This window comes from Meles meles, chromosome 6 (assembly GCF_922984935.1).
Source record: "Meles meles chromosome 6, mMelMel3.1 paternal haplotype, whole genome shotgun sequence".
NCBI classification, from domain to species: Eukaryota; Metazoa; Chordata; class Mammalia; order Carnivora; family Mustelidae; genus Meles; species Meles meles.
The window spans coordinates 90,411,373-90,427,172 of record NC_060071.1 but is presented as its reverse complement, the minus strand read 5'-3'; the positions used below and the strand labels follow the sequence as shown (position 1 = coordinate 90,427,172).

The following is a 15,800-nucleotide window of genomic DNA, read 5'->3' as shown; positions in this document are numbered from 1 at the left end:
AAATAAAATCTTGAAAAAAAAAAGAATTTAGGCAGGTAAGACTTACTTAGATTTGTAGTTATATAGGATCATTGGCTATGGTGAATGAATCAGAAAAAGGTACAACTGTATAGTTGTTAAGGGAAGCGGGAAATGGGGTTGGTCTAAACCAAGTTGAAAAAGTGGAGAGGAAGAGAAGTGGATGCATTTAAGTAGTATTAAGAAAGTAGAAATGGGGCGCCTGGGTGGCTCAGTGGGTTAAGCCTCTGCCTTCGGCTCAAGTCATGATCTCAGGGTCCTGGGATCAAGCCCCGAATTGGGCTCTCTGCTCAGCAGGAAGCCTGCTTCCCTCTATCTCTCTGCCTGCCTCTCTGCCTACTTGTGATCTCTCTATCAAATAAATAAATAAAATCTTAAAAAAAAAAGTGGAAACAACAGAACTTTGGTTATATTTATGGCTAAAAGTGGGGAGGATTTGAGAATGTCTGCAGTGTGCTGACTTGGGCTGTTGAGTGGCTAGTTCATCAGTTTCCTGGAAGAGGGAATTGGAAGAAGAGCATGATTTGGAAGATGGAGTGATGCCGTCAGTCCTGAATGTATTGGGTTTGGATTTCCATGGGTTAAACAAGTGCAGATGTCTCATAAGAAGTGTAATATATGAATCTGGAGTGCTGGAAAAATATCTGACTTGGTGATATAGAGTTGGTATTCTCTGGCATGCGAGGAGGAAATTGAATCTGTAAAGGAAGCAGAAGAGACTAATAGCTTAGTATCATGGACCCATTGTTATAAAAGGAAAATTCCCACATGCCTTATTTGCACTGTAAATCCATTTTCCCAAAGGAAACTTTCCAAACTATTATAAATTATTTTTTAGGTTCTCTGAAGAAATTAGTATGTTAATAATCTTGTAATGTAAATAATGCTTTTAAAATATAATTAAATGTGATGTGATGAGCACTGGGTGTTATACACAACTGATATATTGTTAAACACTACAAAAAATGAAAAACAAAATACAATTAATATCTGCTTGATTTATCTTTTTCAGAAAAATTTTATATATTCGGCTTTCTTAAATCAAGTTATATCTAAATGATATTTCTGTAAGGAGGTAGGGAATATACCTGGAATTCAAACTACACTGTTGTTTTCTAATTTAAAAAAGAAACTTCAAAAAAATGAGAGTCTAAGAAATTCCTTTGGACATTGTTAGACATCTTTGGGAAATGGTAAAATTAAGTTTGTTGTTCTTATTTCATTTGTAAGGTTCTTTACCTAGAAGAAATTGGAGGGTATTTTGGAAACAAGGTTGATGATATCTAGAATAAGAATTTTTTTCCCTCAACATAACTTGATATTTTTGCTGTTCTTGGAAATCAGAACAGACAGTTTGCTATGTCCTGAACTCGGCTTCCAGCTAGCCATGTGGCAGCTGAAGCAAAAAATTTCACATTCTGCACTCTATTTGCTCGCCAGCTTTAAAAACATATCAACAAAGTGAGAGTATCGAATTCACATGTCTGTTTTTCTATGGCAAGTAAAGGTTACCCCTTAATGTATTAAGGGGGAGAGATCATGGAGGAAAAAAGTTACACGGGAAGCAGTTTCCCTAGCAGAAATTGTGTAAATCACAGCTTCTCTTCTTGATGTGGTGAGGAAAATGAGGATTGATTCACTGAAGTTTTCCTGACCTCTTTACACTCATTTACCTCTAGTTAATCTAGTTTAAAGGTAAAATAATATTTACAGTCTTTAGATTTAATTCGGATTAGGAAAGCTTTCCTAGTTTTGGTGGGAGTGCTGTTGAGCGAATTGGGATTCTTAATCACTTAAGCAAAAATGTATCCAAGTTGTCACCTGCTAAATTATGCATGATGTTAAGAAAAAAAATTGATGTTGTCTTAATTGTTATTTAGTTGTATATTTAAGGCCACTGCTGGATTTGACTGTCCTGCATTCTGCTGAAGTGGTATTACTGGATTTGGAACTGGAAGCACCTTTCTCTTTTATATATTTAGTTAAATATCAGAAAAATCTGTAACTAGCAATTGTTGCTCCTACTCAACAGAAATAGACCAGATCAAAAAAAAAAAAAAGAAAAAAAGAAAGAAAGAAAGAAAAAAGAAAAAAAAATAGACCAGATCTATGTGGTGATAATAACTTATGTCCTAGTACTCACAAACTGATTCTTTTGCATTTTAGTACAGCACGTGGCTTGGTTTATCAGAAACAGCTAGTTATAGACCCAGATTCACCAAATTCCCAATTTGCAAATATGCAAATAATGAATTAATTTTGAACCCCTTCTCTGTCAAAGGCACTGAATTACTGAAAAGCTTAAGGCAAAGCCCCTTCCTTCAGGAATTTATAAACTAAGTAAGGAGCAAAATAAATATATAAGATACATGAGCTAATTTTTCCACGCAAAGGCAGTGTTTCCAAGAACTGCATTTTAAGCCTTTTGCTCTTTTTTTTCTCTCTATCCTTTTCCTTCCTCAGGCCTATAAATATAAGAAAAAGTATATTTCCGTCTCCAAACTCCTGCATAATCTAAACCCATGTTAATATCCATCTAAATTCTGGACTTTTCCCTTTAAATGTCCCACACAACCTTGAACTCAAAATGTTAGAATGAATTCATCTTTCCCAGCCCTACTTTCATTTCCTGATCCATTGTCTATTTACCTAGTTGCTTAAGTCTTAAGTATGGGAATTGCTTGACTCTTCTGCACATATTAAATCAATCAGTGAGTACTTAGAATTCCATTTCCTCTGTCTCTCTCACTTTCCTTCTGGTCTGTCCACTTGCCCCAGTTTCTACATCCACAATCTGAGCCTAAGCCTTTACTCCTTCCCCTCCCCTCCCTCCGCCCTGATCTGGGCTACTTTGATCACCTTTTAATTGGTCTTCCTATCCTGGTCATCTTTCAATTCATTCAACATGGTTAAAAGTAAATTTAATTATGTCATTCAGTTGCTATTTAAATGCCTTTAATAAGTCCCAAGATATAATTTAAGCTTCTTACCCAGCATAAAAGGTCCTTCTCACTAGCTTCACCTGCCTCCACCATGCCAGGCATATAAAATGACTTGTAGTTCTTTGACTCATCCTGCAACAGACTACTGCACATTTACCAAAATCTCCCTCAAGCGCTAGTTCCTTCAATAGGTTTTGCTGAACCTCCCTTCTTGTCTGATTTACAGGGTCTTTGCTGAGGTTCCAAAAGCTTATCAAACTTTACTATAATCTTCAAATTACTTATCTGTCTCTGTATAAGATGGCATTTTTAATTTGTTTTATTAATCGCAAATATTTTAAAGGATTTCACATTAAAATCTGGTTTCTCTCAAGAACCTGGAGCCTGACAACAATGAGCATCAAGGCCCCAATTACCAAGGGTAGAGTTGCATTTCCCCTTTTAGATGTCTTCCCTTCCCTAATGCCACAGTCCCCACTGGGCAACTTCTGGCCGTGAGGCTATGAGCTTGCCTTCTAATTGAGCTTGGAACCCCATCCTGGAGCGTCCGGCTACAACATTCTGAGTTTCTGAATTGAGAGCATATATTCCCAATACAAACTCATTCCCAGTATTGCTCTTCAAACAGGCTGCCTGTTTGGCAGTGTTTAAGTTTGGGGAGACTTTCTAACTACAACTTTGCCTTGCACAGAAAATCTATTCCTCGTACATTGGTGTGGGAATGTCTTCTGAGTAACCAATGCCCCAGGTTTCCATGCAGGGATGTTCTCTTGAGGGTTGAAAGCCACATTAGATCATTGAGGTCTGGGACCATGCCTTTAGTGCCTGTATATTCCAGTGTCTGGAATAGCACCTCCCACACCAAAGAGGCTCAATACGTTCCTCTCAGATAGGCATATCTACACAGTCGAAGAGTACTCAGCAATAAAAGCAAACATTCTAGTCATCCATTCAACCACATGAATGAATCCCCAAATAATTATGCTGGATAAAAGAAGCCAGACAAAAAAAAGAGCACAGACTGTATAATTCCACTTATGTAAACTCCTAAAAAATACAAGTTTATCTATTGGGATGAAAAATAGATTAGGGGTTGCCTAGAAAGAGGCAGGAATGGGAGGGAGGGATAATTAAGGGGGACAAAGATACTTTTGGGGTTGATGAATATGTTCCTTAGTACCTTGAATTGCGCTAATGGCTTTACAAGTATATGCAAATGTCAAAAATTATCAAGTCGTACATTTTTAAATATATGGTTTCTTGCATGCCATTTATACCTCAGGTAAAAGTAATGCCAACAGGAAGGAGGGATGAATGTGTCAATGAATGTTTTTAAACTTTCCTGCTGTCAGGGCCTCAGGCAAAGAGGCAGGATCCTATTTGCTCATAACCATGGGGTTTTAATGATGGCATCTCACAGCATGCTTGAGCTGCTGGTTCCCATCCCCTCTTTACCATCATTGCCCCTCCCTGATGACTACTGAGCAACTGTTCTGTGTTCTAAGGCAGGGTCAGATTCAGCTGTTTGGGGGGTATTGGAAGTAACTAAAACTTTGGATGATGGGATTATGGATTAAATTGTAGAAGAAGCAAAGACAGGTTTAGGGAAGGGCATACCCCTTGTCCATATGGTGATAATAGAAGTGAGGGAGGCCTATGAATGGCAGTAATGCTAGGAGACCCAGGCCAGTTTGGGGACACAGAACGCCTGGCATTTTTGAGTCTTGGGGCACAGGAATATTTGTACTAAGGGAAATAGAAAGGCAGATATTGTACTAATCTCCAAGAAAAGTACCCCAAACAACTGAAGCACATTCAGTCTGCAGTCTGTAAGACCAGAATTAAATGGAGCACAATTCTAGAGCCGAGGAGAGTATTCTAAACCTCCTCCTCCAGCATTCTTCTCACTTTCTGAATATTCTCTAAACTCTTCTCTCAGGACATACTTTTATTCCATAATAGGAAATAAAACTAATAAAATTCAAAAGAGTCAGTGAATATATTTGTGATGATTAATTTCAGTTAAAAGGATAAATAGCATCACATCTTGCTGTTTTTACTTGGAGAAGTTAGAAATTAAGAAGACACATAATATCTGGGTTGGAGAAAGGAGAGGACTCTCACAAAATGCTGAATGCTGTGAAGACACACTTTTCAGATGTAATAATTTTGTCAGTTTTTTTATTACTCATTTTTAATTAGCAATAATCGCGCCTCGGATAAACCTCATTGGCTACGATACTGCCACTGCGCAAAGCTTTATTACTCATTTTTATACTGACAAATAGAAGGTGGTTACACCCTGTGTCTCTCAGAAATCTTAAGCCCAATGGATGAGAATAATATATTTAGATTACAAAAGACAGGGAATGGTTATTATGATATACTTAGCTATCACAAGTCAAAGAACATGACAGCCAAAAAGCAATTTCAGACTTTGGGCAGGTAGCCATATTTCTTGTTTTTTTCTTCCATGTAATATAGTGAGCACTGAACCGAAAACTCTAGAAACACACAAAAACTGTTTGATTATAAGATCATTCCATACTCATAAGGAGCTTTAAGTTTAAATAAAGGCAAGAAGATATATGCAAATGAAATAAGAAAAGAACAGAAGCAGAAGAATCATGGGGAAAATATAAACATCTGCAGAATATAGAAACATCTTCCTAAGTGATTTCTCCTGTCAATGTGCAAACAGGATTGTTGAAGTGATTTGGTTGAGCAGAGCCATATGGGGTTAGTTTGGGAGATGACTCCTGGCAGCATTCTGAAGGAGGAGCGACATGTTTTGACAAAGATGATCTATGACGACTTTTGGGCTAGGGGAATGTAGTTAAGAACAAGAGACTCTAAAATTCTCTTGAAATGTGAAATATGACAAGAATCAGAAACTGCTAAAATGTAGGCTAGAAATGTGCCAGGAGCATAAAGTCAGAACACAAGCAAGAAAAAAGGGAAAGAAATCACCAAAATCACCACAAAAATTTAGTGGAAAACATTGTTAAGTAATAGGACAAAAGAAAAAGAGGAATACAAGCATGAAAAAGCAAAGAAAAAGGAGATGGAACTCTAGCCTTGGTTCATAAATTATCAGGTAATGGCTTCTTTCATAAGGAAGTAATGCTGGTAATTTTAGGGTTTCCTTGTGTAGAGGATTCAGGTAAAACTCAGAATCAAGTTAACTGATCATTAGTAGCAGAAGATCATGGTGATGGTACATTATAAGAATAATCAGAATTCAAAAATCCTGTCAGAGGGGGCTCATGGGTGGCTCAGTTGGTTAACCATCTGCCTTCAGGTCAGGTCATGATCTCAGAGGAGCCCCACTCCTGGCCCTCCATTGGGCTTCCTGCTCAGCAGGGAGCCTACTTCTCCCTTTCCCTCTGGTCCTCCCCCACCTTGTGCTCTCTTTTGTGTGTGCTGCATCTCAAATAAAATCTTAAAAAAAAAAAATCTTGTCAAGGAAGGGAAGTAGGAAGGGTATGTATGTCATGCTAAAGTCATATACCAGCAAAATGACTTAACTGTTAGGAAAATATTTGAAAAATTTTAACTAATTTTATTTCACCAAAACTCTGAAACAAAGTTCCTCAAAGCACCCCACTCAACACTCAGCTCTCTGCCCCATTCCATCCTCTCCCTGACCCACTGCCCTCCCTTCTGCTTAGAGATTGTCTTTGGCTTCCAGTATGTTATGATGCATGTACCAGGGCACATTGTAAAATAATTTGATGTTCATTTATGGAGAGAGAAAACATTTCCTAAATCTTCTTTCCAGGCCACCTGTAAACCAGTGACAGGGCTAGCTAAGTAAACAGGAAAGCAAGCATCCTCTGCTTCAGAAACCAAACATTCACACAAGGACTGATTCTCTGGGTAGGTGGGTCAGTCATGTCTGAACATCTGCTTTTCTTAGCCTTTCCTCTGCTTTCCCCTCCCTTGGTGTATAAAGTCCTTTCTTTATTCATGTGAAAAAAGGTTCCCTTTGTTAATAATGAAACTGAAGCAGATTTGGATGACTTGAGCTTTAAAATTTTAGAAAGTATGGGGAAGGGGTAGAAAAAGAAACCACCCAGATTCATTGATTAAGATCATGAAAAAGATATAAAGAGATAGGCATTTTGGAATTTTTTCAAGATAAGAAAATATTTTTTAAAAAAGAAAAATAAGAAAATATTTCATCCCATTGGTAATTGTTAGATATTACGATAAAGGAGTTAACAGAGCAGGTATATTTTAAAACTACCGCAGCAATCAGAAAGGAAGGTGGAAATCCACATAAGAGTTGGCTTGAACCTCTGGATTCCACTCCGTATTCCTGATCTGCAGTTACTTTTTGATTATAGCACAGCCTTGGCAGAAGAATCCAACTTGCTAAAAGTGTTCAAAAAAAAAAAAACACCTCTGGCATTTCCTGTTGGTTGGAAGCTGTTTGGCTTTCTGCGTTACTATTTAGTGTTATCATTGGCCAAGTACCTTTGCTGGGTAGAAAAATACTGGTGCAAATTTTACTGGCAAGGTGGGAGTAGAAGCCATAAAAATTCTCAATTTCCCTTTTAAAAACTTAACTCATTTGTCCAAGAGGAATGAATACAGAAGGATAAGAGATTTTAAACTTCCCGTACATCTGGGTACAGCAGTGTATTTTGACTCCAAGCACAATAAAACAACCTTACTTGCTGGAGGTATATGACATAATGACCCAAATATGTTTTTAAAAAATCATTTATTGCTGTACATAAACAGCAAAGTTAGCGCAAGGGATGATAAAATAACACGGGTAATTCTTCCTTTAGCTGGGAACCATCGGCGGCCCATTAGGATTCCAGATGTAGCTGTGTGTGCTTTTCCATTTGTTTTCCAATGTCTAGTGCTTATGCCCTTGGTACCTTGACGGTGCTTGTCAGGCATGTTGGCTTTTCAGCTTGAAGTCTTCCTTGGAGAAACACACTGATCGGGCTCTGGGCTATAAAGCACACTATTGTCTTGGGCCCAGTTTGTTGAGAATATAAGACCCAGGGCAGCCTCCTGCCAAAGGTCAAATACCAGCTTGACCGAAGTTCCTCAAGTCAACACTGGACCTCCCCAGACAAGAGACACTTCAGCTCTTCCTGAAGAAAAAAGTGTTTTTATGTTTTTATCATTCGGTAGTAACAGTGATTGTTATGTAGTACAAATAAGCTGGAATGCATTTTGATAACTTATTTATTGTACTTACTCTCATGAAAAACAGCTGACATGGCCGGAAGCTAATGGATGAAATATTTAAAAAAAAATGTATTCAACGTTTGGGGCATTTAAAAAAGAAGCAGTCTCTCAGTCCAAGAAACAGTCTAATAAGCAGTAGTGGAGAGTCGAGTTGTAAAACTACAGATAGAATCATTGTATTTCAGGCAGAGAGAGAAAGCAGCTAAAAATAGAACCATGGCTAATTTAGCGAGCTCCCTGACTGCCAAAAATGCATGTCTGAAATCAGGTGGGTGTTTCTTTATGAGTCACTTAGCCAAATATAAAATTTATAGCCCAGTCTTGTACAGAGTCTAGCAAAGATTCGGAGCATCAGTTTATTACGGGGCTACTATTAAGGATGCTTAAAATTCCCCAGCTTTACACTCCTCACCCCAGGGGTCTAGCCTTAGCTAGTTATGATTGGGCCTGGCCCAAGTGCTCCTATTAGACAGGGATTTAAGTATTCAACAATACAGTTAGGCTCTTTCTGTTGAGCTCAATGCTCTTCCTCCTGGGGAGCTCAGCTCACTCCTTCTGTGTCCAACAACAGCAACTTCCCTTCACTTCTTACCACTTTTCACCTGTGCCCTAGCTTAGCCAATTGAGGGAAATAATGCTTAAAGAAAACAAAATAAATAGCAGATGGCTGAGTGTACTCGGGGATGAATAAATTACGGCTGCAAAGGGGGAAAGTGAGTTGGTGGATGCACACTGCTGTATTTGTCGCTGACATACAGATGCTCGGCATGCTGACCTCAACGTGTATCAGGCCCTCTGCCATTAATCACTTCACATAATCTAAGCCAGAAATTTAAAGAGCCCAAGGGATTGGTGACTCCTTGGAGTGGGAGCTGAGAAAGCCAACGAGAGGCAAAATGCAAGGTGTGAAAGTGGCTCCAGATAAGATGGTGGTGGCTTCCTGGTGCCCATGAAACTCAAGTGATTTTGGATAGACTTCATTTCCTGTGGACTCAGATGTAGTGCCGCCATCCAAAGAGCTGCTTCCTCCAGTTGGTTCCTGCTTTCAGATAAATAGGATGATCATTCACCCCCCATGGTATCACAGTGCCATCCAGGAAACTTTTCTAAATGGAACACAGTGCTCAGCCTTCTAGAAATCAAATGGATTATCAAATTCGTCATCAATATAAAACATGAGATACTTGTAACACCAAGTTTCTTTGACAAATTTGGGATTTAAATGTGATTTTTGTTAATAAAATTTTTTTTTAATCAGAAAAATTTGACATGTTCCCAATGTTTATCTAGCCATCCATGGTGTGTTTCTCTCAGTCAGGCTGCATCTCTCATAGTTGTATTTCCGACTAAGGGAGTAAAAGTATATTTCTATTATCCTCTCAATAGTTTCATCAACAAAGGGTACCAAAATAAAAGGGGGTTAGAAAACAAAAGTAGATAAATAATAAATTTAGCTTCTGTCAGATCCACTTCTAATTTCTATTAGGTGTGCCCAGTTTCTTGTAGGTCCTGGAGTGATAAATGTCAAGTGCACGGCCTTTCTTCCTTTTTAAGTTTGAGTAAGATACCATTGTATGGATAGGCTACATTTTTTTGTCCATTCATCTGTTAATGGACATTTGCATTACTCATACCTTAAAGGGTTCATTTTAATATATTTTCTGAGGAAACTGAAATAAAAGATGCTATGAGGAAAACTCAGCTAAGCAACAAGGAGAATGAATGGGTGTGCAATGGCTGAAATGAAGAAAGTCCTGTCATGTGCCACAGCATAGATGAACCTTGAGGACATTTTGCTAAGTGAAATAAGCCAATTACAAAAAGACAAACACTGTATGATTCCACTTATACAAGATATCTAAAGTAATCAAATTCACAGAAACAGAACGTAGTGGTTACCAGGGGCTGAATGAAGGGTTAAAAGGGGAGTTGTGTATGGGGGCAAAGAGCACCAATCTTATAAGTTGCAAAATTTCTGGAGAGCCATTGCATAACAATGTGAATATGCTTAACACTATTGATTGGTCATTTAAAAGTAGTTACGATGGTTAATTTCATCTTGTGTATTTTTGTAACACAATTAAAAGAAAAGATAGACATTAGTTGCATTCTCTTTTACCTTTTTACTATTAGTTAGAATAGTCTGCTGGTGTATGTCGGGATTTGGTAACGAATTTAAGTTCCCACAAAAGGCAGTTTATAGATTCATTTCTTAAAGTGAATTCCAGTTACAATTTTATAACAGTTATAATAATAATGAAAGATAATTACAATTATAATTTTGCCAATCTTGGTTCATTTCTCTGTCTTTTAGGGGGAGTTTTTTAAAACAATGAACAGACTCATTTTTAGTTATAGACTTAGCACTTGTTTCAGAAACTCAGAAAGCTTTGTTTCAAGACCTTGTCACATAAAAATTTTATGATTCGGATATAGTATTTTCTATAGTACCTTAATTTCTTCAAATGTAAAATTTAAATAGCTGTATAGGAAAGGTTATGGGGAATGTCTGATTAAGGATTAGGAATGTTGAATGGGAATGATTGAAGCCTTATGACTAAATTTTGTACCAATTAGAAAGTGCTGAAGAGTAAATGAATAAACTAATTTTAGGAAGGAGAATTCTCTAAAGAGAACATTTTTGTTTCTTCTGCATACAATGTGAGATAGAAAATTTAGAAAAATATGTTTGCCTTACCACTACTGCCTGGAGAAGAAGAAAGAGCTAGTCTGGGTTCTTCAACTGAGACCTGTGACATTGGATGAGTTGCTTCATCTTTTTTTTTTTTTTTTTAAGATTTTATGTATTTATTTGAGACAGAGTGGACTGGGGAAAAGCATGAGTGGGGTAGAGGGGCAGAGAGAGAAGAGAAGCAGGCTTCCTGCTAAGCAAGGAGCCCAATGTAAGGCTTAATCCCAGGACCCTGGGATCCTGACTTGAGCTGAAGGCAGACTTCTGACTAACTGACTGAGTCACACAGACATCCCAAGTTGCTTTATCTTTCAGGGCCTTAATACCCTCATATATGACATGATGGCTTTGGAAAGGATACTTGCTAAGATCCTTTCCAAATCAAGAATCCTGTGATTTTACTACGAAAGATTTCATGGTTAATTCATGGCTGAATTAATTCTAGTAAAGGCCCTAACTTTTGATATGGTTGCCATTCTTCACAGGTCATGAAAGTTGAGATATCATCTCATATTTTAGCCAACATCAAATGAAGAAGTACCTATCATACAAAGTAATGTGTAAGTTAGTATAGAATAGTTGCCAAAATGTCTTTGTAAGTCTTCTATTCAAGTTTTAAGGAAATTGATATGATATACAGTATTTTATATTCTTATACTCATTTTGTATTCTAAAGTTTTAAAACTTAAAATGAAAAAAAAAAAAACCATATACAATGAAATAATTTGAACTAAGGAGTTACTTGGTCATTTTGAACCAAGGACTTTTTAAAAAGAAATTTCTTCCTTAGAAAATTTAAGAGGAAAAGGAAAACTGTGTGGTAAATATGCTTTGAAATGGCTGGCTGCAAGGGTGTAAAACTTTGTGATTGCACAGAACACTATTCATTTTAAATGCAAATGTTCTTCCGGGTGGTCTGTGTATTCTGTGTATTCCATCTATCTGATCTCATATCTTGTCTCTATACAAAGTAACATTCCTTATTTTTTTTTTTTTTTTTTTAAGATTTTATTTGAGAGAGTGAGAGTGAGTGCAAGCAGGGGAAGAGTAGAGGGAAGGAAAGAAGCCGGCTACCCGCAAAGCAGGGAGCCTGACATGGGGCTTGATCCCAGGATCCTGGGATCATGACCTGAGCCAAAGGCAGATGCTTAACTGACTGAGCCACCCAGGTACCCCCAAAGTGTCATGCCTTTAATAAGCATGTGTAAAAAGGCTTGCTGCCTTGGAAGGTGGTTTGAACATGACTCTATGTTAGAGTCTTGAGGAAAATGGGGAAGAAGGTGAGGGAGGATTCTAAAGAATGCCAGTATTTCAAAAATCAACAGTGTCCTGCTCATCCTCAGGGTAAATGTAAATGGTTGAGGAAACAAAAGAAGTAAAAAAGTACCATTTGGGGTGGGTTATGCTTCTAACAGAGAGCTCCCTGGCTGAATAAATTGTTCAAAACAAATTTGGATCAAAGTCGCAGTCTCTACTTACCCATGCTGAAATGTTGATAGTTGATTCTGACTACCTTTGGCCACCTAGTCCTAAATTTGGGATTTAGAGACTGTTGACCAAACTAAAAAAATCCAGGACCTTGAACTATATTCAACTTGACAACTAGGAGTTTCTGTGGTTGTAAGAACACTTATCGAAAAATATACACTGGGGCACCTGGGTAACTCAGTGGGTTGGGCCGCTGCCTTCGGCTCGGGTTGTGGTCTCAGGGTCCTGGAATCGAGTCCCACATCGGGCCCTCTGCTCAGCAGGGAGCCTGCTTCCCTCTCTCTCTGCCTGCCTCTCCGCCTACTTGTGATCTCCCTCTGTCAAATAAATAATCTTAAAATATATATATAAATCTTAAATCTTAAAATATATAAAATCTTAAAATATATATATATCTTAAAATATATATATAAAATCTTAAAATAAAATATAATCTTAAAATAAAATCTTAAAAAAAAATATATATATATATACACTGAAGATATGAGGTCCTCAGTCTGTCACATCAGTCACCATGGATGTCCATTTCCTCCAGTCCTGGTATGCCCTTTCTGAAGCTGAGCACTAAGTCAGAAACATCAGCTTCTAAGACCAACAAATTCACCATTGGTGTTCATTTCTTAGATTCTACCAGATTTATTCCTGGAATTTTTTCAAGAAGAGAGAGGAAAATAGCAGTATTTTAGGAGACTAACCCAGAAAAATGAAAAAAAAAAAAGAAAAAAAAATACAGGGCAAGATTTTTCATTGTGGATTCTAGACAACATTTGTTCCCAAGGTGGAATTCATGAAGATGTGACAACTAAAGGTTTATTCAAGGTCTGATATCCCAGGTGAAAGAATGTCAGGAGTAATAGAACTAGAGACGGATCAGAGACTCAAAAAAAGTATTTGAGAGCAAGACTGATTTTTGGAGAAGAAGTCTCTCCTTTCAGCACACAACATATACAGCATAGACATCTGGAAGTACTGTTCGGACACTACTGATAGCAACATGTCTACAGAAAACTGAATAGTTTGACCTTATACTTTGACTCAGCAATTAAAGGTGCGCTGTTTAAGTGACTCTAACTGTGCTCCATTTTCTTTATAAACTTAATGACATTTACCTGTTCACTAAGATTTATGCAGTAACAACAGTAGGCTTTGTGTTTCTCGAAAGGAAAACACTAACTATGCAAAATGGTGGGACCATTCCTCTGTGTTACCCTCCTCAGATTGCAGACAGCTAAGAATGTAGACTGGCTTCTCGTGCCCTATCATTTTTGAAGATCTCAGTTAGTAGAATTTACATTAACTGTCTGAAAGGGAAAAATTAAACCTTCCTTTTAAATATTGCTTTTCACTGAGTTCTCCCTTTAATCCTTAGGTAAATTGTACACTGTTGATCTAATTCCACAACACAATTTCTGAATGGAAATCCCAGACATGATATATTCTTCTATTTAAGGAATATTGACCCCTAAGAAAGATCATAATGCGGAAACATTTTGGAGAAATAACACATGTAACTCTGTTGTTTCTCTTATTCTGATGTGCTGGCTGGCAAGCACTCGTTAGACTAATTGGCAAGGACTAGCAAGAAATACAATTTAGACTTAGGAAAGCAACAAAACTGTCCCACTGGAAAGGTAAATATGTCATGTCTTGCAGCCAGCAATAATAATTATAACAAGAACATCTGAGATTTTTCCCTGGGTTTTACACTACCCTCAGTAATTTTCTATAAAATATTAATTTTCTGATGCAATCTTTTCTCTCTTTGTTCCTCTTTTCCTGTGTCCTTTTTTGGGGGAACCAAATTGATTGTACCTAAGTGAATTAAAATGCTCTAAAAATGTCAATTTACTGAAGAAATGTTATTCTATATTTTACATAGTTGTTAGTGTTAGAAAGTATTTTAATGTTATTGTTTATTCATGTATTTAAGTATCCTTATAGTTACATAATGGAGACAAAGTTAACAATTAACAGGGGCCAGGACTTTCAGTCTTTGTTCTCTTCAAGAAGTTAACATCTTGTGCCAGACAATAATTTTAATTTTTTTAATTTTTTAATTTTTAAAAAAAAATTTTAAAAGATTTTATTTATTTACTTTACAGACAGAGATCACAAGTAGGCAGAGAGGCAGGCAGAGAGAGAGAAAGGAGGAAGCAGGCTCCCCGCTGAGCAGAGAGCCCGATGTGGGGCTCGGTCAGGACCTGAGCCAAAGGCAGAGGCTTTAACCCACTGAGCCACCCAGGCACCCCAATAGTTTAAAAAAAATTTTTTAACCATTTTTAAAAATAATTACCGGGGCATCATTAAACAACCACCACCATCAACCACCCACACTTGATTTGTCCTTTGTTATCATAGGCAAACAAAACAAATAAAGGCTCAAATAAGAGCAGAATAACTGAATGATGATGACAGAATAAAAAATCCACAAACAAAAAATGAAATTTGAAGTTTCTTGATTAATTTAATTTACTCTGAATGGTGTTAAACATGGAAACCTCTTCCTCAAGAATGGCTTTACTATGATTCTTCATTATAATTTTTTTCCCTTCTGAACCACTATTATTTGGCAATTAAAAAAAAATTTTTTTTTAAAGATTTTATTTATTTATTTGACAGATAGAGATCACAAGTAGGGAGAGAGGCAGGCAGAGAGAGAGAGAGGAGGAAGCAGGCTCCCTGCCAAGCAGAGAGCTCGATGCGGGGCTCGATCCCAGGACCCTGGGATCATGACCTGAGTGAAAGGCAGAGGCTTTAACCCACTGAGCCACCCAGGCGCCCCTGGCAATTAAAAAAATTTTTAAAAAAGATTTACACTATTAAAATAGGCTTGTTTGGGGGCCCAAGAAGTAGCTCTTTATTGGTTGCTCTTCATAAGAAAATCTCTATATACAAAAAAATGGTCTTTACAGTTATTTAGAATTTGGGACATAATCTATGACTCCAGTTAAACTTGAAAAACTTAGCATTTTAAAGATAAAATATTAAAATATTTTGTCAGCATAGTTACTAAAGGTTATTACTATAATGTAATTATGTATTGTGTAATTATGCCTCGTAAGATTTAATCAATTTGTATTTGTAAAGGTTTATAGGTAAAGTTTTTAGAAGATTACGTTTCTGGAATTTTTTATACAGTGGAATTTCTGATGCTACAGTAAATTAAAAAGTTGGATGATTTTCATGTGATATCCTGTTTCACTAATACAGAACAACCTTGAACCACACTAGAGCAATAATTACTTAACCTAAATCAGAGACCAAGCCAGGCCAAACAGCTGTTTTCATTTTGTTAGGAGATCCATTTGATTTACTCTTTTCGTCAGCTTTCATTACTGTAGAAGACAAAACTTCACTTGAGTTTTTAACCCTGAATTCTCTGCCTTGTTTGCTGCCTGCTATGAAATTGCATGGTTGAGCTGCCACAGCCGCTGAACATGCTCCGGAGC

The 15,800-nt window shown here is 37.2% G+C and overlaps 1 protein-coding gene and 1 pseudogene across 2 annotated transcripts in view; one reads left to right on the top strand and one right to left on the bottom strand.

The window, feature by feature from the left end:
• SLC25A21 (solute carrier family 25 member 21) overlaps nucleotides 1–15,800 on the top strand; it is a 506,059-nt gene that overhangs the window by 119,016 nt on the left and 371,243 nt on the right. The window lies entirely within an intron of this gene.
• On the bottom strand, nucleotides 5,100–5,219 carry LOC123945258 (annotated as a pseudogene).